Here is a 19,614-nt window from a genome sequence, read left to right on the forward strand (position 1 = left end):
TCCTTGCGACCACCCGGGACACACCGAGCCTGCACTGAACGAGACCGCAATCGGGCAGAGACTTTGGGATCTGGACTGTAAATTATTGTCCGTTTTTAGCACAACTTCTATAAAACCTGCTTGGCATGAGTGGCTAAATTTGCTGAAGCCTTAGGCCGCACTCCTAGTTCAGTGAGAAAGGGCCCAGAGCTGCTGCAGGCGGGAATGATAAGGGCGTTACCAGCAATTTGCATTCTTGTGCACTGCTGAAACAGTGCTAATTGCTGGAGTTATCACCTTCTTTGTCAGGACCTTGAGAGCTAATGGCTGGACCTAAGAATGGAGACACACCTGTCAGCAGAAACGGCAACAGTAAACGGCCTACCTAGGGACAGTGATGAGACCCAATAAGGAGCAGGAGACCCCAGACCTAAATATTACTATTGGTCTGAACTACCACGTGAGGGGTGGGAAAACTTAATTTGAAAAAGCTATAAGTGCCGAGGGATTTCTTTGTTCGGCCCCCCTCTTTCTCACTCCCTCTCTCGTCCCTCGCTCCTCGTCCCTCGTCGGAGGCACCCAGCTTGAGCTGTGATTCGAGCGGAGTCAGCGGAACTTCATCGGCCTCGGAGTGGTGGTAGCTAGCTTCCTCTCTCCTTTTCCAACTTTTCTCTATCTTTTCCCCTTACCCTTGTTCCCTTTTCCCCTTCGCCTCCCCTTCGCCTTCCCCCCCCCCCCCCACACACGCCTTTTCTCCCCACTTCGTGGAAAATAAAGGTAAAAGGTTGTACGATATTTGATCGGTTTTAGCGTCTTAATCTCGTCCTTGGGATCGTAACGAAACCCTCCCGATATTGGATCGGGACAACTCTCTGCCACTTCTGACAATTTCTTCCTATTTTCCTTTCTCTTATGTCAGTTCTAGGTATTCTTGCCTAAGACTTGCCTGACTGAATGGCAGGTCTACTTGTTCAGCTATATTAAAGCACCAGTACCTTCCCTGTGCATCAGCTAAATGCTCTCTGTGTACCTTTTTCTGATCCTCTGTTCTGTCAGCAGAAATATAGATGTTTCTCTCTTTGCCTTAAATGCACAATTTCATAGCATAATACTTCTTTTCCTTCTCTTTTGGCCTCTGCTTATCTTACCTTCCCTGAAGCATAAACAATTGTGGATATTGCTGAAATGAAATGGTGAACTCTGAAAACTGTTTACTGATGTTGAGACTTTTCTGCAGATGGTAGATTTAGTCTGTAGCAATCTCAAATGTTAAAGCTTTGATCTGTGGATTAGTAGAAGAAGAAAAAAAGTAGCTTCTCAGATGTAGCATCCTCAAAATAGATTATATTACAGAGATCATCTATAATTCTGGTGTCATTACCTCAAACTGATCACCAGATTACTGTTATAGTTCTCTGCAACATCAGTAAAAGGGAAAAAGAAAAGATGCTACTCAGCTGCTTCAAAAAAAGATTTGGATAAAAGTTTGGGTTGCAAAAAACATTCAAACAAAATATATCACGAGGTTCATTGAAACTATTTAAAAGTTGCACTGTTTTGATCTAGAAAACAAAAATATCTTTCTCATTGTTTAATTTTTTTGCTCAACATTTTTAAAAATGAAAAATATTTCTTCTGTAAAAATATTTTTTGCTAAAAATTATGGCAGATAGATGAGTGAACTTTTGCTGTAAATATTTCTTGGTACATAAGATGCGAGCCTTGCTGCCATCCGTTCCCAGCGGAAGCAGGACTGAGCTGCTGTGGCCCCCAAAATAGTCCCCTGTGACCACCCGGGACACAGCGAGCCTGTGCCGAGCCAGACCAAATCAGGCGGAGAATCGGTGACTTGGACTGTAAGTTATTGCTGGTTAGCACAAATTCTATAAAACTTGCTTAGCATGAATAACTAAATTTGCTGAAGCCTTAGGCCGCGCTCCTAGTTCAGTAAGAAAGGGCCCCAGAGCTGGTGCAGGCTGGAAAGATAAGGGAGTTACAAGCAGTTTGCATTCCTGTGCTTCACACTCCGGGAGGGAGGATGTCAAGGCTTTGAAATAAGGCCTGCTTGGGCGCCAGGACCCTGGGAAACAAAGCCTCCTCTCACTGCCAGAGCAGTGTTAATTAGCGGGGAGTCTGCACTATCTGCCCTGTCTGAACTACCGCGTGAGGGGTGGAGAGCTTAGACTGGAAAATTATAATTGCCCAGGGATTTCTTTGTTCAGGGTCCCTCTTCAGAGGCACCCAGCTTGAGCTCTAATTACTGCACGCGTGTCATTACAATTTATTTATTTAATTTGCTTTGATTTGGCTCCAAACTTTTCCAAGACACCCAGAGTGAAGAGGACTAATGGGACACTGTTGGATCCACTGGTGGTGATATCCCTCTCTATCTCTTTCTCTCTTGCGTGCGCACGCATGCACTCTCTCTCTCTCTCCCCTCTCTTTTGATGAATGTTGATCTGTTCAAAAGGTGCGGCATGGAACTTGTTTATGTAGTTAAAGTAAATGCTGTCGAGTTATCATATTTAGCCACATGCCTTGTCTTTTGTGTTAATAAATCATAAAGCTGGCTGGCTGGTGTTGTTTCACCTTAATTCAGTCTAAGAGCATCACAAACTTGGTCGTTGGTCCCAAGGGGAGGGAGGTCATCCTAACTGACTCCTTTCGGGCCGCGACAAAAATGTTTGAAAAACATGAGACTTGACATAAGTCTTCTAGGAGATATATCACTTTCCTAAAATCCAGAATATCAGTTCTGTGTGTAATAAAACTTTGCATGAAATTTTGTCTAGAAAGCTGAGTATATTTCCTTCATGATCCAGAAAAGGAGCATTTTAGTCACAAAGTTCAGCTGAAATCAGCAGAACTTGTGCTTCACTGTTTTGTACCCTTTTTGTTACTAATCACATGAATTTCTAGTAAGATGTATGTTGTCCAGCCATATACATTATCTATTGCCCTGACTCTAAATAATCATGTTAAGTCTTGCACTTGGGCCTTCCTTAGTAACATATATGCTCCCTTCAGTCAGCTAAAGACCTGGCTTATCTTCAGGACAGAGAGTCTATGCTCAACAGCAAAACAAAACATGTCGTTTAAAACTGGTGGTTGGTGCAGGCCTTTCTCTTAACTAAAGAAGCCAAGGCTATGCTGTTCTTAAAATACAAATAATGTTTACTTCTGATACCCTTGCACCTCCTCATAAATGTCAGAGTGTAATGAGTATAGTAAAATAATACAAACCTTATGGAGACACCTTCTAGAACTGAATGGGAATTGAATCAGTTGGGCATCTAGACATCTAACAGATCTGCAGAAAATATTCTTAAAGAGAGTACTTCTCCTCTGTCTGGTGGCGAAGAATGAGCTAGTTCCAGCTCTGCCACACTCTTTTCAAAAGTCAGGGCAGAGAAGGAGCAAGCATACACTGTGCCCACAGGCCTACTGTGCAGTAAAGACAGCTAGAGGTAAATTAGAGCAGCCTGAGGACTTCTCCAACTGGTGCTGAGGACAGTCTAGGATGTCTCAGGATGGGAGATGAGTATATAGACCTGGAAATATATTTTCTTTTATCCTACGTACTTAGCAGAGCTTAGCCAAATTTAATGATACACACTGATCTTTTTTTTTTGGGGGGGGGCAAGTCATTATGCAATTAAAATACTGCATATAACATAATCAAGCAACAAAGTATATCAGACCATTTGCAAATTTGTTCCTTTATTTAAAAGAAACTTTGTCATGCTGACTGCTTTAAATAAATATTTTGAGGGCTTTTTTTTTTTAACAAAAGTAAGTCATAAATGTCAACATCAAAGCAGATCCATTCCCTAGAGTTATCCAGAGTTAGTACAACCTTGGGTTTTGTTTCTTCAAAATTTCTATTTTCTCATTCTTTAATAACAGCATTAATTTATTTTAAAATCTACTCTTTGGATAGTGGGGAATTGCATGTGTTTAATATGTATGGTTATTATTGTCACTAATGTAGTTCAGCAGTGGTAAGTACTTATACAGAGAAGCCGAGTACAATCATATTAAATCTATATATTTTTCATTTGAGTATTCTTTTGTGTTTGTCATATAAATTGGAAGAAGAAAAATAATTTTCTCTGTTGGAGCATAAAACAAATTAGACATAATGGCACATAAAAAGCAAACTGTAATCACCCTCTTGAAAACTAATGCATTTTACAGGATATGTAGCCATTCAGGCAGTCACATTTTAAACCTATTCTAGTTCCACCCCCCTGTGGTCTATTCACTTTCTGATGGCAGCATTTTTTGAAGATTACACTGATCATTAAGTAAATTGTATGGCAGAAATCCTAAACTCATCTTGCATGGCAATGTGCCAGATTTTTCTTTCTGCATCCAACAAAACTGAAGTATTGTTGTGTTTTTTCCATGTGGTACTAAGAAAAACATTTCAACGAACTTTTTTTTTTTTAACTTTTTAGTCCTTTGATGGAATTTCCTTTAGAGATTGTAAGCATTTTTATTTTTTATTCTGAGCACAATAGTAACAGGTGGATTTATGAAAATTCCATTGGCTGCATTGGCACTGTATTGTATTTGCCATAGCCGATATGATCAGGTGGCAAAGCTGAGAGTGACCTCTTACATATAAGCTTCTATGGCCAAGTGCCAATGAAAGCATTGCAACATCCTGTCATTGCAGAAATAACCATTTTGTTTAATCAGTGCACAGTAAAATATGTAAAAATCCTTCTATGACATTTTCTTTTGTCCTTTCAGATTCATTTACACAGCTTAATGCCAAAAGTCTTTCTTCTTCACCCATTCACCTCCCTGTACCAAAGCACATACTTTCACATTCTCTCTAGATATATCAAAATACCTCTTAACCCTTGTAAACTAGTTCCTTTTTCAGCTCATGCCACACCAGGAGCATGTAAGAAGTTTCTAGTACTGATCATTCTGTAAAAGCAAAAGTCCTGCTTCTGAAAAAATGATGGTCAGCTTAGGCCCTGGACCCACCATATTCATTGCTACTTCTTAGGCCTGTGCTCAAGTGAGTAGTTAGTAACCTTGCCTCCAAGACTGAAAACCAGGTACTACTAGAATTTTTTCATCTGAGCTCAGAACAGTCAGTTTTCACTACAAGTGACCAGATAGGAAGAATTAGAATAAAATTCTATTACAATTAGAAACCCTAAAAAGTGATTGTGCTTATAGTTGTGATGCCTGAATCAGCTAAAATTAGGCAGGAGGGAGGAGAAGCTGCAGGACAGAAAGATGGCTGAGCTATCATGGGCTGTGTACATTACCATTAAGAATTACACTAGCCCCCCAAAAAGAAAGCAAAAAATTGACATAGAACTAGAACAGTGAATGATCTATGCACAGTAAAGGCCAAGGCAATTGAAATTGAAATAAAAATGGTTAGTCAAAAGAGTAAGACACCACTGAGGAAAGGCCTCTGAAACTCTTCTGATGTTATGTTTAACAAATATTTTTTAAGCTATTTAAAGGTGATCATTTGCATATGAAGCGATACGACAGAACCTGTACTTGTGACACAGACGTACACTGTATATGGGGTTGTAGTAATCTCTTTACCTGATGAGAATCAGATAAGGATCTCCTTATCTGAAAGACACGGAGAAAATCCTTCAAGTCTGAATAAAAATGAAATTTAGGAATATGAAGGTAAAGTGCTTCCTATCTTTCCACATCTCAGTTCCCCAAAACTTTATTTGATAAATAAGATTTTTCTTTTTTTTTTTTCTTCCTCCTGAAGAAGGAGCTGGAGCTGCCCTTTTTCATTTCCCATTACAATTAAAGCCAAATGTCAAATTTCTTTCAATGTTAAAATCTGCCTTTTCTTAGTGGTAAAATCCACAACTCGTCTTTGAGAAAAGATTAAAGATGAAAATGTAAAACTCACTGGCAACTTTGACTCAAACCTCAGTAATGACTGTGAAATTTTTCCTCTTCTGATATTACTGAATCACTGAGGTGTAAGCTGAATGTTTCTGAATAAATGTTTCCACTTGTTTTTGTTACTAAGATGAACATTGAGGGTACAGAAATGTTTAAATGCACTTGAAGATGAGCACAGAGAGAGAATGCAAGTTAAGGTAAGTAATGTGTAGGCTACACATTGCCAACAGTTTCACAGTTTTTTCAGCCTGCTGGTCATATTGAATAATTGACCACAAATGTTTTCATTCTTATTTCTCTTGTACACAAAAACAGAGAAGACACTTTCACTGTAGCTCTATAATTACAAGAGTGTGATCAAGTGTGGTGTAACTTGACATATTTCTGGTTACACAGTGCAGGCATACACTGCAGCATGAACCTGAGCCCAGGCTCAGAAAGTTTGAAGGCTGACTAACCTCTGCAAAACTGTATTTAAGACCTGCGTGAGTCCACAGCTGATAAAATAATGTATGCGTGAGGCCATGGTGCCTCCCTTTGCAACGAGGATGGCTAATAGGACCACAAAATTTGAGGTGCTAAAAACTGGTGCACAGTCTACCATGGGGTGTCACTGAGTGACTACCAACTACTTTTAATTCAGAAACACCTGGGGCTGACGGATACAATCCAAGCCTTGCCATACCTTCCTGAAATTCACATGATGTTTCACTGCATCACAAGAGCAACTTAGACTAAAGCTACTGCTAAAATCTACTGCTTAAAGACTGCTTTATCTATATGACTATTCCCTACCAGTATGGTTCTGTACAGCCATAACACCTCTACCTGATAAGCAAAGACAGCCTATACCAGGACGGATAGTGAAATTGCCCTTCCCCATTCCCTATTTCATATTTCCTTTCCTCCTCCATTTGCATGAATGACTGAGCTGTTCACAAAGTTTTTGATTACCACCATTTGCAGGCCTGAGTTTTAAGGAATCAAGAAAGGCACCAGTTAAAATATTCTGGACCTCTAAGGGTCCAGAAGGATCCTTCTTTGTGGCCAATTGACATCCCACCTCTGCAAGAGGGGCAGAGCAAGTAGCTGGGCAGTCTTGCCAGCCATTTCCCCTTTTCAGCCCGAGAGCTGATATTCTCTCCTATAGGGTAAGAGTGAACCTGTGCTCATTCAGGCCCCATTGAAATCAATGAAAATTTGGTAATCAAAATCAGTGCAGCCATGGTTTCAACCTTGAAAATTTAAGCACTTCCTAGTGATATAAAAATGCTTTCCAAACATAGCTATTGCTCAGAAAATGTTTCTTGAAGACATTCTGTGAATAATTTTTCAGAAAGAATGAAAGTAAGAGACATGGCAGTGAATCTGTCATTTTCAAACAGAAACAAAGAATATTTCCTCCCATACCTTTTCCCAGTAGGAATTATTTGCCTACTTCTGAGAAGTAAATGTGTAAAATTTTCTACAGTCATTTGGCCAGGCCTTTTGTTTTATTCCACTTCTCTATTTTGTGTTTTGACTGGTCTAAAATGTGTTGTTTGAGGACTGCCTTTGTGCAAATATTTTAACCAACCCATTGCAGGCAGCTTCTGAAACACTTTAGATTACTCAATCTTCTGCAAAACTGGATCAGCCATCTATAGGCCAGCCACCAAACTGCACTTAAGTACTATTAGGGAACAGTGGCATATTTTGCTCTAAGTTTTGCACTTTACTCACTGCTGTATTTTCTTCTGCCTCTTACTGGTGTTTTTTTAGCCCAGTAAAGGAGATATTCAGGCAGCTGTGTCCTGCTCCTTAGCCCCCAGGCACTCTTTGGCCTGCATCCTGGAATTGTTCATATGAGCTTGTGGTTTCACAACAGAGCAGCAGCTCACTGGGATCTCTGATTTGCTTTCACAAGTGATACATTTGAAGTAGTTATTCAGTGAGAGCTATATTAACTTTGAAATCCTCAAACGGATTGAAACACAAAATTTTCTTTAGCTGCACATGTTTTATTTGCTTTCAACACAGATCTTTAGGTCAATAGAGCCCTTCAACAGCATAATGAATTTGCATTTCTTGAAAACATTTCAATACATTAGGAGAGAAATGGTCCTTGACTCCCTCTGTAGTCAATGGAGAGACAGTTATTCCAAAGCACACTTCAAAATCTAACCAATAATCTGACAGAGTTTTACTATGAACGCCTTGCAAGGCTGCTGTCTTAAATCAGATGATGAAAAGTTAGGGTATACAGTGCTGGGCTGCAGTGAAACAAGATTTTAAACACTACACATGCCTACCAAGGAGAAAGGTTAAAAAAGATGTATCGAACTGAATAGTTTCAGAACAGACTTGTCTTTAAACAAAAGATGCTAAACAAAGCACAATTTCTCCATCTTAAAATAGGAAATATTTATGAAAAATATTATTCCAAGTTAGGCCTACATTCAGCCTAAGAAACTCAACCGTATAAAGTTTTGAGCTGTTTCATCACAGGCCATTATTAATATTGGCCTGGGCCTTAGCAGACAACCCTATATTTCAAAGGTAAAGAGGATGCAGGTGAGCATATGACCATCTTATGCTTTTTACTGAGCTGCCACAGCACATTAAATTTCATGCCATCTTTACGCTGGATGCAGGACAAGCTATGCTTGATCCATTAAAAATATTGCCAGGACAAAGCCAAATTTTAAAAAATTTGCAAAGAGAGTGTATGACAAAATTAGCACTAGAATGTTTTTCATCCAGTCCTAGGAGTATTAGAATACTTGTTGAATCATAGTCTAACAATAATAACACAAGCCAATTTATCAGATGGTACACATCAGCAGAGCTCCACTGACATCAGTATATTGATATAATTTCCATTTGCTCATAGAATTATAACCCACTCATTGTCTCTGAGCCTCAGAGACATCTGAAAATAGTATATAATATTATCCAGGTTATTCTGTGTGCCACAAGGTCAAGATAATCATAACTTCACAGAACTTGGATGACATCCCTAATGAGAAGTGGTTACTATACAGTATTCATTCAGCCCCGGCAATCTTCACATAGACCTTTCTTTCTGAAGGAGTTTGTGAGTGAAGAAGCACAGTCCTCATGCAGAATGAGTGTATGTGTGTGCACACATCTTGAAGAAAGGCTACATGAAAGAAAGGGAAATGCAGAATGGCATACCATAGCCTCCTTTCTGAGTGGAGCTCTGGCTTTAGATACCACTGTGCCTGTAGAAGAAAAGGCAAAGGGAAAACCTTAGTGCTGTTTGCCATGACCTAATGGGACATTATAATGAAGATGGAGGTGTACGGAGACAGGAGAAGACACAGCCTGAGACACAGGAAACTCCCACTGGGTATAAAGACAACATTTTAGCATTAGGGCTGTCAAACACTTGAACAGTATAGTTAGAGAGGTTGTGGGAACTCCACCATTGGAGATACTCAGAATTGAACTGGACAGGGCCGTAAGCAACCCATTATTTTAGAAGGAGTGGGGATAGATGACCTCTGGGGTCCTAGTCAACCTCAGTTGTCCCCTTTTTTGACATCTTACAATGTTCCATGATTCACATAGCAATATTTCAGTTCTAATCTCAATCCAGTTCTAGATCCATATCTGGGGAGTGTCCGGGACCTGAATAGCTGATGATCTCATGCTTTCAAGGCATTGTGCAAATGACACCTAACATGTGACCATTATCACAAAGCCTAAAAACTCTTCATAAGATGCAGTCTAGGCATCCATGGTCTCCCATCATTGCAATTAAACATTGCCTTAGCTGATTATCTAAATCTGAAGGAAAATTCAGAAATAACGTCAATAAAAATTTTCTGAGTAGTAGTGATACGCTTAGATCTTCAGTGTGGAGGTCATGAAGGGAATTTTCTATGTAATTACTAGCATAGAGAAAAGCTTTTATTTTTCTTTTCAGAAATTGTTAAGTACTGAGAAATATGACTTTTTCAGATAATTTGAGCCATTCCAGCAGGTGATTGCACAACAGACTACTTTCCAAAAAAGGGAGGTGTTTTGGGAAACATATTTTCCATGATGCAGTTTACAGAACAGACCCATAAACATATGCCCTGGGACAAGTTAGGATGGATCAGGAATGAGAATCAATATGAGAAGAGGGATTTATTAAACATTCTTCTCTGTGGAGGCTGCACTCTCTTAGCTGTGATGGCTTCAAGCTGGGTTTCTCTCTATTGTTTTAAATAAAATGGTTCTCAGTTGCTGTATGGATTTTTTATGGTGCTAGTGATGACTTCTAATGGAGAATTTTGTTTGGGGATTTTTTTTACCATCTATAACTGTTACAATTTTCTGAGATAAATGTGTAACTTTCTGCTGAGGAGGCTTCCTCCAGACTTTCTTAATCAAAGAAGCTCTTGCACTTAGGGTCCTTTTGGGCAGACTTACACAGGCAGCTGAGTTCACTACTACCAAGAAAGAAAAGTCATGTTTCCTTTCCTTGCCTGCTCTTTTGGTCCAGTTCTAGTGCCCCTCAGACTTTTCACTGAAGCAATACAGTTTGCTGATGTGGCAGGAAATTTTTATCCACCAAGATTTATTGGCTATTCTTTAACGTAAGTGAGTAGGCTCACAAAGAGACATGTAGGCTCCAGTGAGTGAGGCATTAGATCAAATCTGGCCATCTTGTGTAACTCCATCTTAAAAAAAAAAACACGTTAGCTGAATGCAGCCTGTGACCATAAGGCAGGAAAAGGAGGGTCAGATACCAGCGTAGGGAACACTCAAAGTTAATGAGGGTTAAGCAGGATAGATTTAATAAAAGATTTACACTCTGCATGGGGAGCCCCAGGAACCATGAGGAGGGGCTGCCGATCGGAGGCTGCAGGATGCACAGGTCGGACACCGGGGGACTCAGTTTGTTGTATCCTAAGGACCCCTTAAATATACTAGAACTATTTCCTTATCTCAGCTGTGCTAACCTTGAGTAGCTACTGGATGGGAAGCAGCTAGACATTGTTGACAAAATGAAATAGGCATGTCTGGCTGTGACAGGAATTTGGTCAGTGTGTAGAGAGCACACTCTGGGGCTGCTGTCATGTCAGCTGACTCCTCACCAGATCTTCCACAGCTGTTCTAACACGATTACCAGTATTTTCACACTTTCTGGCACCATTTGTATGTTTGCCATTTACACTTACTGTTTGTTTAAATACAGACAGTTTGCATTACTTCCTTTCACCACCCTGTTGAGTCTGTTATAAGGTCTTTAGCAATAGTTGCCATTCAGCATTGACACAGCTGTCAGGAAACATGACTTGAGTAGATCAAGACAGCAATCAACAGCAGCAGTGACTGGCAGTGATCTTCAGGCCAGCGTGAGCACTTCTCACCTCCTGACTATTCTTTCCCACCACTGCAAACCACCATCATAGTATCATAGTGTCATTCTTTTTGCACCCACTTATGATCTGTTTGGATAAACTGCTGGTAATAAAATGAAGGGAACAAGATGAAGACAAGCAGTTGAAGGAGGCAAGAGATGCTTAATGTGATCATAATAATGAAAGCCAGACCATCCAGGGAGATAAGGCATCCCTTATCCTCACACCCAGCTTTTAAGAAGTATGTCCATAATTTTATTCATTGTCTTGTTTTGCAGAGAAATGTGTGTGAAACACAATGATTCACTTTTGTGTGCTAATTTTAAAAATCAAAATTCACACCACCATTCAGGAGTTTGTTTCTTTTGGGATCAACCCTATCTTGACAGATTCTCAAAAGTCATGTAAGTAAGGGAATTTTAATAAACAGTTTCCAACAGTAGTATAAAACCAGTGGAATTTTCTTTTAGCATTGCTAAGTACAAAATAAACCTGCTCAGGTTTTGCTCTGAGTATAATCAGTTTATTCCACATATTTCCATTGAAAAGAGCTGGCTATTTCAAATTTACACTAAGTTGGGAATAACACCATACAGTCATCCTGAGGTCAGCTTCCTGACAGCACTCCCACCATGAAAAGGTTTCTGTGGCTATAATGAAATTCCACAGTTAGAAATGGAAGGTAAAGAAGACAGTGGGCGTGTATGGCAGAATCAGCTCAAAGCTGTGGTTCCAAAGTCATTAATATTAGATCAGCATAATGGTGTTTCTTGCAGCTACACAGATTTACAACAGGTCAGGCATGAGTACAAAACTTTTTCTGGTAGATTAACTAGAGTATGCATTATGGAGCTTATGCTAGATACAGAAAGACAGTTGAAGGCCTGGGGGAATAAGCCTAGCTAGATTTTTGTCACTGTTGTTTTTTTTCTTTGGGTGCTGTTTTGTTCTTGTTTGGGGAGGGGAGGGGGCTGAAGGGAGGAGATAGAGGGGAAATAAATCTGAATTAGTTTGTGCTAGATCAGCCATTTGTAACATGGTTTGTTTCATGTGTTTTTGGGATCCTAAACCTGAATTTGCTGAAAGAGCAAGCCATAGCTTTACAGCATTAAAATCACCTGGTGAAAAAGGTACTGTGCCTTTGGATATCAAAGAATTGCTAGTAGACTGCTTCATAGATCAACATGAAGGGGAAATGACAGTGTGAGCATCTGTAAAACTACCTGACCGTATATAATTGTGATATGAATTGGTGGTATAATGGCTTAATTTTTAAAACATCTTGTACATTTGCTATATCTAATAGCCTTCTGCATCCCTATGCATCAGTGGCAAAGCTCCGTCTATCCCAGATGGACATAATTCTAATTTCTCAACTCTTTTCTCTTTGTAAAAAAGCGTAGAAGTTCCCTTTTAATGTGATTTTAACAGTTACTAACCCAAATATTTCAATCATTTGTTCCTGTGTCACACTGCAAATATGTTAAAAACATGAAGAGAAAGAACATAACAAAGAGACAGCTTCTACAGCAGAGTTCACAGTGACAGGATCCTTTTCAACAAATGCCATAGTCCAAGGATAAAGTTGCTCACTTGAATATCCCAATCAAAACCTGCAAAAATAATTTTACTTCTGGCTCTGAGCGTTGGACCAGTAAATTGACAGATGCCAATGGACAATGATAACAAGTACAAATCTGAAGCAATTTCAAAACTTGCCAGTGTTATAAGAGCAGGCACATACACTGTGACCTTCACTGGTAGCAAGGACAGATATCCTAAAATCAAGCTAGATATCTGAGGTGTGAGAAATTAAGGATACAATCAGAAATGGAGTCTCAAAATTCCAGAAGTTCCATGGTAATGTATATATGCAAATACATATATATACATGCCTATACACACACATGCGCGTGCACGCGCGTGCACACACACACACACGTCCCAGAAGGAGTAGTTATCTGTTACATTTCAAGCTACCTTTCTGTAGTAAAAATAATGTGCTTATCATCTATCTTGCTAGTGCTTTCTGGCATCAATAGGAACAGAATACCAACTTTACAATTACTTTCACTGAGGTATATCCATTTAAATAAATGTAGTGGGATTTTGTGACTCTATTAGCTTTTGTGACATATTAGCTTTTATGACACATTAACTTTTGGGGCTTTTCAGGAGTTGGCATTCCCCTTCAGTATTGGCTAGATTTACAAGGCAGAAAATGTAACACTATTGCTGTGTAAATTGGCAGCTAAATCTGCTAGCTACAAGAATAGCACAGGGAAGGGCTATATTACCATTTAATATACAATGCCATAATTTCTGCCTGGTTTGCTTTCTGTTTTTTATTCATGCGTATGTTATGAGAAATTATTTAACAAGGATACCTTTAAGGTCTAATACTCATAAAATGGAAACCTTGCTATGCAGAAAGCAGTCATCTTAAGATGGATCATATTTGACAACTGACTATTACAGAGATGAATGTAGAATGAAACGGACAATGTGGAAGGAAAACTGGCCTCACAGAGCTCTGAAACATTAGGCCTGGTACATTAGATGGAAAGACTTTGTCTACTAGCTGTTGCTGTGATCACCTCTTAAAATAGTGCAGGTACCAAAAAAATGTAAAAATGTTCTCTGAGTCTTAATTCATGGATCTAAATGGGAACTTCTCCCACAATCAGTAAAAAGATTATTCAAAGATAAAGACAGCAAGATATTCAGTTAAAAAAGAAGGAAGAAAAAGAAAGCTGGAAAATGGAAGATAATAGGGGGTAGAGAGGAAATTCAGTGGCAGTCTGCCTAAAATTTACTTTTTGTAAGTGAACATACTGCTTCCGTAGGAAGTATGTTCATTAAAAAAAAAAAGAAGAAGAAGAAAAAAGAAAGAAAGTTATCAGTGAGGTTCTGGGGAAATGCATTTCTGAGAGGATGGAATTAGATATGTAGTTGCAAAGGCATCCCTTAGCCAAAGCCTTAGGAATGCAATTTCTAAACAGACACTATTATCCCAGCTCTTGCTTTCTTCTCAATTTTTTGGTTCTCTAGTGTCTACACCAAGGGAAGATGTCAACAGTATTTGTTGGATTTGTAGGATTTGTTGCTTATCCACTTACACAAATTTCAGAGTTTACTGCAAATTAAAGATCAAATGTATTCGTGTTTGTGGAATGACTTTACTGTCTTGACTGATAGAAGACTGGAGGATAGGCTTCATCTACTCAAGGCTCAGGCTTTAGCCTGAGACATAGCCTTGGCAAAAAGTTGTGCTTGTAGGCCAGTCTCCTATATTGTTCTCAAGTCGTTCTATCCAGATTTATACACAAATTTTTAAGAATTTAGTCACAAATGAGTAAAGAACATGGAATGCATCAATCCTCTGCATCAGAGACATCATTTTTCTCTGGGGAGAAAGGAGGAACACACCCCTGACTCTCCAATGCACACCCTCTGCAGAGCTGGCATTCACAGTAGCAAGCTTCCCGCCAAATCCCACCTGGGATCTCAACATCTCTTAGCCCTGATATTGTTTCTCAATTCCTCATCCAATCCCCTCTTTCTGTTGTCAAGATACCATTTCCTTTCCTGTTGTCATTGCTCTGTTTTTCCTTTCCATCTAACAAGTTTTTCACAAGAGATTTTCATTTTGCCCGAGTAAGATGGATTTGCAGGAGAAACTGACATAACTATATGTCTTAAGAATCTTAAGATTCCTTGTACCCATATACACCTGTAATTGAATGGGATGTGCAAAAAGCAGTTAGACAGCAATCAAAAATTACAGAAGTTCAATGTATTATTCAATTATTTGATGAGATCCCAAAATTCAAATACAATAAGCAGACAGCCATTCAATGCATTTTTGTATGCTGAAGCTGGAAAAGCTTTGGTTATTAGCATCTAAATGGCTATGATAGATCCATTTTGTATCTGAAATTCTTTTATCCTGCACTGCTCTAATGAGCAGATATTTTACTGATTTATTTATTTATGACTGCATAAATTATTTAACTAATAATCGTAAGTCTCTAGTTTTCCTTTCTAAACCCCATGGCCATGGCTAATGCATAGACAATTCCTGGGAAATTCATGTCTCTCAGAGAATATCATTACTATCCTTGTTATTATTACTGTTCTTGTTATTATTATTTTATCAGATTTTAAGCATTGTCAAAAAGCAGAGAGTGAATAAAAACTCAAATTAATAGAATGGTATAGTTCACACCAAAATGGTATTGCTGTGGAGGGAAATGTATTTGTACATTGCTGACTACAGTCTGTTTGACTAATACTTTGTCTATTTAGAAGAAGGGTAATGATTGCATGTTAGGAAGAAACCAAGGACATCAGACATTCACTATTTTATTTTATTTTTTTTCTTCATGGGGTGAAACAGACTACAGAAAAGATTACAAAGAGGTTGAAACAAGAAAAGAACAAAAAATTTAACATATCATTCTAAATGAACTGCTGGAAGGCCAAGCTACCTATTTACAAGATTATTATGTTTGCAACAAGCTCTTCTAGGTACCGTCACAACACCACCTTCTAATCAAATCTTTCTTCACATGCTCAGAACTCCCTGAAGAAACATCAACCTTACTTCAGGAATTTTCTTTGCTTGGCCTCTATCTAAATATAAATCCTTAAAGATACACACATGTTAAGTTGGAGTCCAATTTTCTAATTATTTGGAGTTATAAATGGCAAATACATGCATTAGGTTATTAGTAGTGGAAAATATGGCCACTTAGAGTTCGAAACAAGGAGAGTGTGAAATGTGAAATTCAGTGCTCATCGTATGATCATATGATGCCCATTTATGCAAGCTGAAGACACAGGACTCTCTCAGCCCCAAGGGAAGAGCAGGCAGCCTGTCCGGCCCCATGCTGGCCCATCCTGTGGCTGTCAGTGCCAAATCAGGAAACAGGAAGGCAGGTTCATTTGAGACTATCCATCCCCTCCCAGCCTCCTGCCCCTTATCATGGACTCTGCTCTGTCTTTCCAGTAAAAAGTGGACTTCTCAACCACTCCTTACACAGATCAGTTGCAAAACCCAGGAACTCCCAAACTTCTGTGCTGGCTGGGGAAGAAATGTGTACTTTGATAGCTGGTAATTACGAAAAAGGTGTTTCAGAAATCAGAAACTGCAGTGATCATGAGGGAGATGGGTAACTATGGACCTGAAATACCACATGCTAAGTACAAGGTGTCAGGATGGGATAAGAAGCACTTCAAGCAAGAGATGAAACATCCTATTAGGTACATCCTACAAAGACAAGAATTATACATCTTTCATTATGGTAGACCTGAGGGGAAAAAGTCATTCATCAGATGAGAACCTATCAACTAGTTTAAGATACACACATAAGATACACACACAATTTCAAGCAAGGCTCCTAAAGCACTGCATATACTATGCTGTTTTATGTCAGAGCAATTCATAGTGAGAACAAAGAGAAGTTTTACAATTACCTCTGGCATGGGATCAGCAGAATCTCAAAACACAACTTCTTGAGATAAGTAAATCTTGTGTTAAAGTCTGATATGGCAAATAAAGGCATAACAAAGAACAGTGGCTAAGAATCATTAGTCACGGAAATTTAAGAACTGTTGATTTGTGCTTTATACCCAAGCTGTAGAGCTGAAGGTACTCTGTTCTCTGACAAAGACACAAAGAATAGTTGAATTCAATATATACCAAAATACATAGTCATAAGAACTATGGTTGTATTAATTCCCTAGTCTGGTCATCTATCCAAAATGCAAGGAAACATTGAGCAGCAAACAGAAAGTAAGACTATTAATAAAACTAATCATAATAATAATAAAAAAACAGCAACACAAAATTCAGAACAGAAGAGTACTCAGAGGTTTCTGACTTGAACAGAAGAACAGATTCAAGATACCACCAGATCAGAGAAATGTAAAGCACAGAGTGAAACTGAAGAAAAATGGAGACTATTCAGAGGCAATGTTACCACAGCAGTTACCGCTGGGTACTAACAGAGACAGAGTAAGAACTAGATGAGCCAAGACACCTTACCAGGGAGAAAACGTGCTGATGAGTAAAACCATCATGCTAATATCAGACAAGTATCGGACAAAGCAGAAGAGGAGTATAACAAGCAACAAATTCAAAGAATCGGTGCAAGAAGAGATAAATGGAGATACGCTGGAAATAGCAATTGAAGCTGACACTACTCTGATAGGAAATCAGTGTGTTGTGGAAAGACTGACACTCCATGTGGAAACTGCAAAAGAAGAAATGGACCAATAGAGATCAGTGAAGAAGAAATGTTCACAGACAGATGCAACCAAAAATATCAAACCTCACCTCATTAAAAAGACAGATGATGCAAAAAATTTTAGAGAAGCCCTGAACAAACCAAACTCAGTATCATATTCTGAGGAAATAAGGGACTGCCATTGTAATTAACTTAATGATAACAGAAAATCAGGAAAGAAATCAGAAATACAAATTGCAAATGAACAGCTGAAACAGAAAAACAATATATCACAATAAAACAACACCTGATGTAGTAAAAAGCGGTGTCAGTACCACCTTACTCAGCCTGACATAGCTGTTCAGGTAAGTTAAGGAAAAGAAAGCCTCCCTAGCTGGAATCAGCTTGGAATGATTATTCCAATGCTCCATTGGATAAAGCCATTAACTAAAGGTTTGATATTGTATCAATTAAAGCTAATGGCAAAATTCTGAAGATTCAGTGGTTCAATGACTTGCGCCTTTTATAACTTTTATCAGAGTTTTTGTCTCATTTCAAATGCATTAAACACTTTCAGAGAACACAGATAAGAATATTTCTAATTAAGAGCATATTTTGCACACACTCATATCTTTAAATAACGCACAGCAAATTGTAGATGGATTAAAGCCTAGGGTAATTTTCCCCTCATTCTGTATTCACTTGCTACAGTAGATGTTTTAATTATCCTTTCTTGTGTTTTTAATTTGAATCTGACAGGGTCCTGAGCTTTTGCCTCTGTGAGTGTGTGAAGTCTATCTATGATGAGCTTTTGTTTTCCTCACAAAATTGGGAGGCTGAGCTATTATTTATTAGAAGGTAATAGGAAAAATGGCACAAGATATTTTAAAACTATGATTTAATACACAGTTTCATATATGCCACATATTGTAGCAATTGATTGGTCCTTTTTTTTTCAATTTCCAGAGTCTTTAGAATAGAAAAACAAGGTTCCACAAACGTGGTAGCATTCACTTTGCTTACTGCAAGGTATTGATTAATATCAGCAATCATGTCAGCATGTGACCTACTGAAGGAAACAGAATACAGTAGATCTTGAAGGAAGCTTAGGTAGGACATATCTATCAGGGTAAAAAGTGTAAATGTACCATTATGTGTATATAGATAGATAGATAGATAGATAGATAGATAGATGGATGTGTATATATTTATGATTAATAGTCCCATCTTTTTGCAAGGAACTAGTGTTCTCTCTGTTCTCTTTGGTGTTATATATGCTAAAATTCAGCAGGGGATCCCTAGTTGAGGCAATGAAGAAAAAAAAAATCTTTATTTCATAGTAATATTCATAATAATACACGAAAACACATATGCACATATCAGTTGCATGGCCTGGTTTTATTTTCCTAAAAATCTACCTGGCAGGCATTATAACAGATAGAAAATAAAAGTGTTAGCAGCCCAAGACTTTTCTATTAAGACAAAAAAATTCCAGACTTTTCAAAATGGCTGCTGTTTACAGCCTTCTCACCCTCTTTATTATTTTATAAGAAACTGATGCTTGGATTAACATTTTTAGTGTTTAGCTGGAACACACAGTTGTGCACACTGATCAAAGCTCAGAGAGCTATGACTACGCACAGACAACCTGAGTGTGACTTATGCGCAGCTTGGGGAGAAATGAACAAAGAATGCCATCTGGTGGGGCAACTCTTGCCCTTGCCAGAAGAGTGATGCATGGCAACAGCTTTGGGCCAGGTCACAAACATCTCATCAGAAACACCCTGAAAATCCTAACTAACTTCCTTGCCATAAGTAGACATCTCTGCTGCAGGAAGCAAGAGTGAGCAATTGCTCTTTTCCAGGGTAGAAGTCTATTCTGCTCCATTTTCATGCTCTGTCTTTGAATCCAATATAGCCCAATGAAGATTCAGCATCTCTGCTGCAGTATGATGGGAACAGCCTGGCGTAATAAGTAAGGAAGGGATAAGAAAAAGAGGAATAATTGAAATATCTTATTTTGAGTGTGGTTAGGAGACAAAAATCAGAATGCTGACACTTTTCATGGCAGTATTTCTCCAGTGAAGTGGGTCAGCCATCATACTGGGCTGAAAACCCTGAGGTGAATCAGATTTTCTGGA

At 38.7% G+C, this 19,614-nt stretch overlaps 1 long non-coding RNA gene across 1 annotated transcript; it reads left to right on the forward strand.

Moving 5' to 3' along the window:
• The first annotated feature begins 491 nt into the window (after positions 1-491).
• On the forward strand, positions 492-2,549 carry LOC135324716 (uncharacterized). Its single transcript, XR_010386007.1, has 3 exons — positions 492-616; positions 1,693-1,835; positions 2,305-2,549. It is a non-coding gene; the product is annotated as an uncharacterized LOC135324716 (long non-coding RNA).
• The last annotated feature ends 17,065 nt before the right edge of the window (positions 2,550-19,614 follow it).

The sequence above is a fragment of the Dromaius novaehollandiae genome, chromosome Z (genome assembly GCF_036370855.1).
Source record: "Dromaius novaehollandiae isolate bDroNov1 chromosome Z, bDroNov1.hap1, whole genome shotgun sequence".
NCBI lineage: Eukaryota > Metazoa > Chordata > Aves > Casuariiformes > Dromaiidae > Dromaius > Dromaius novaehollandiae.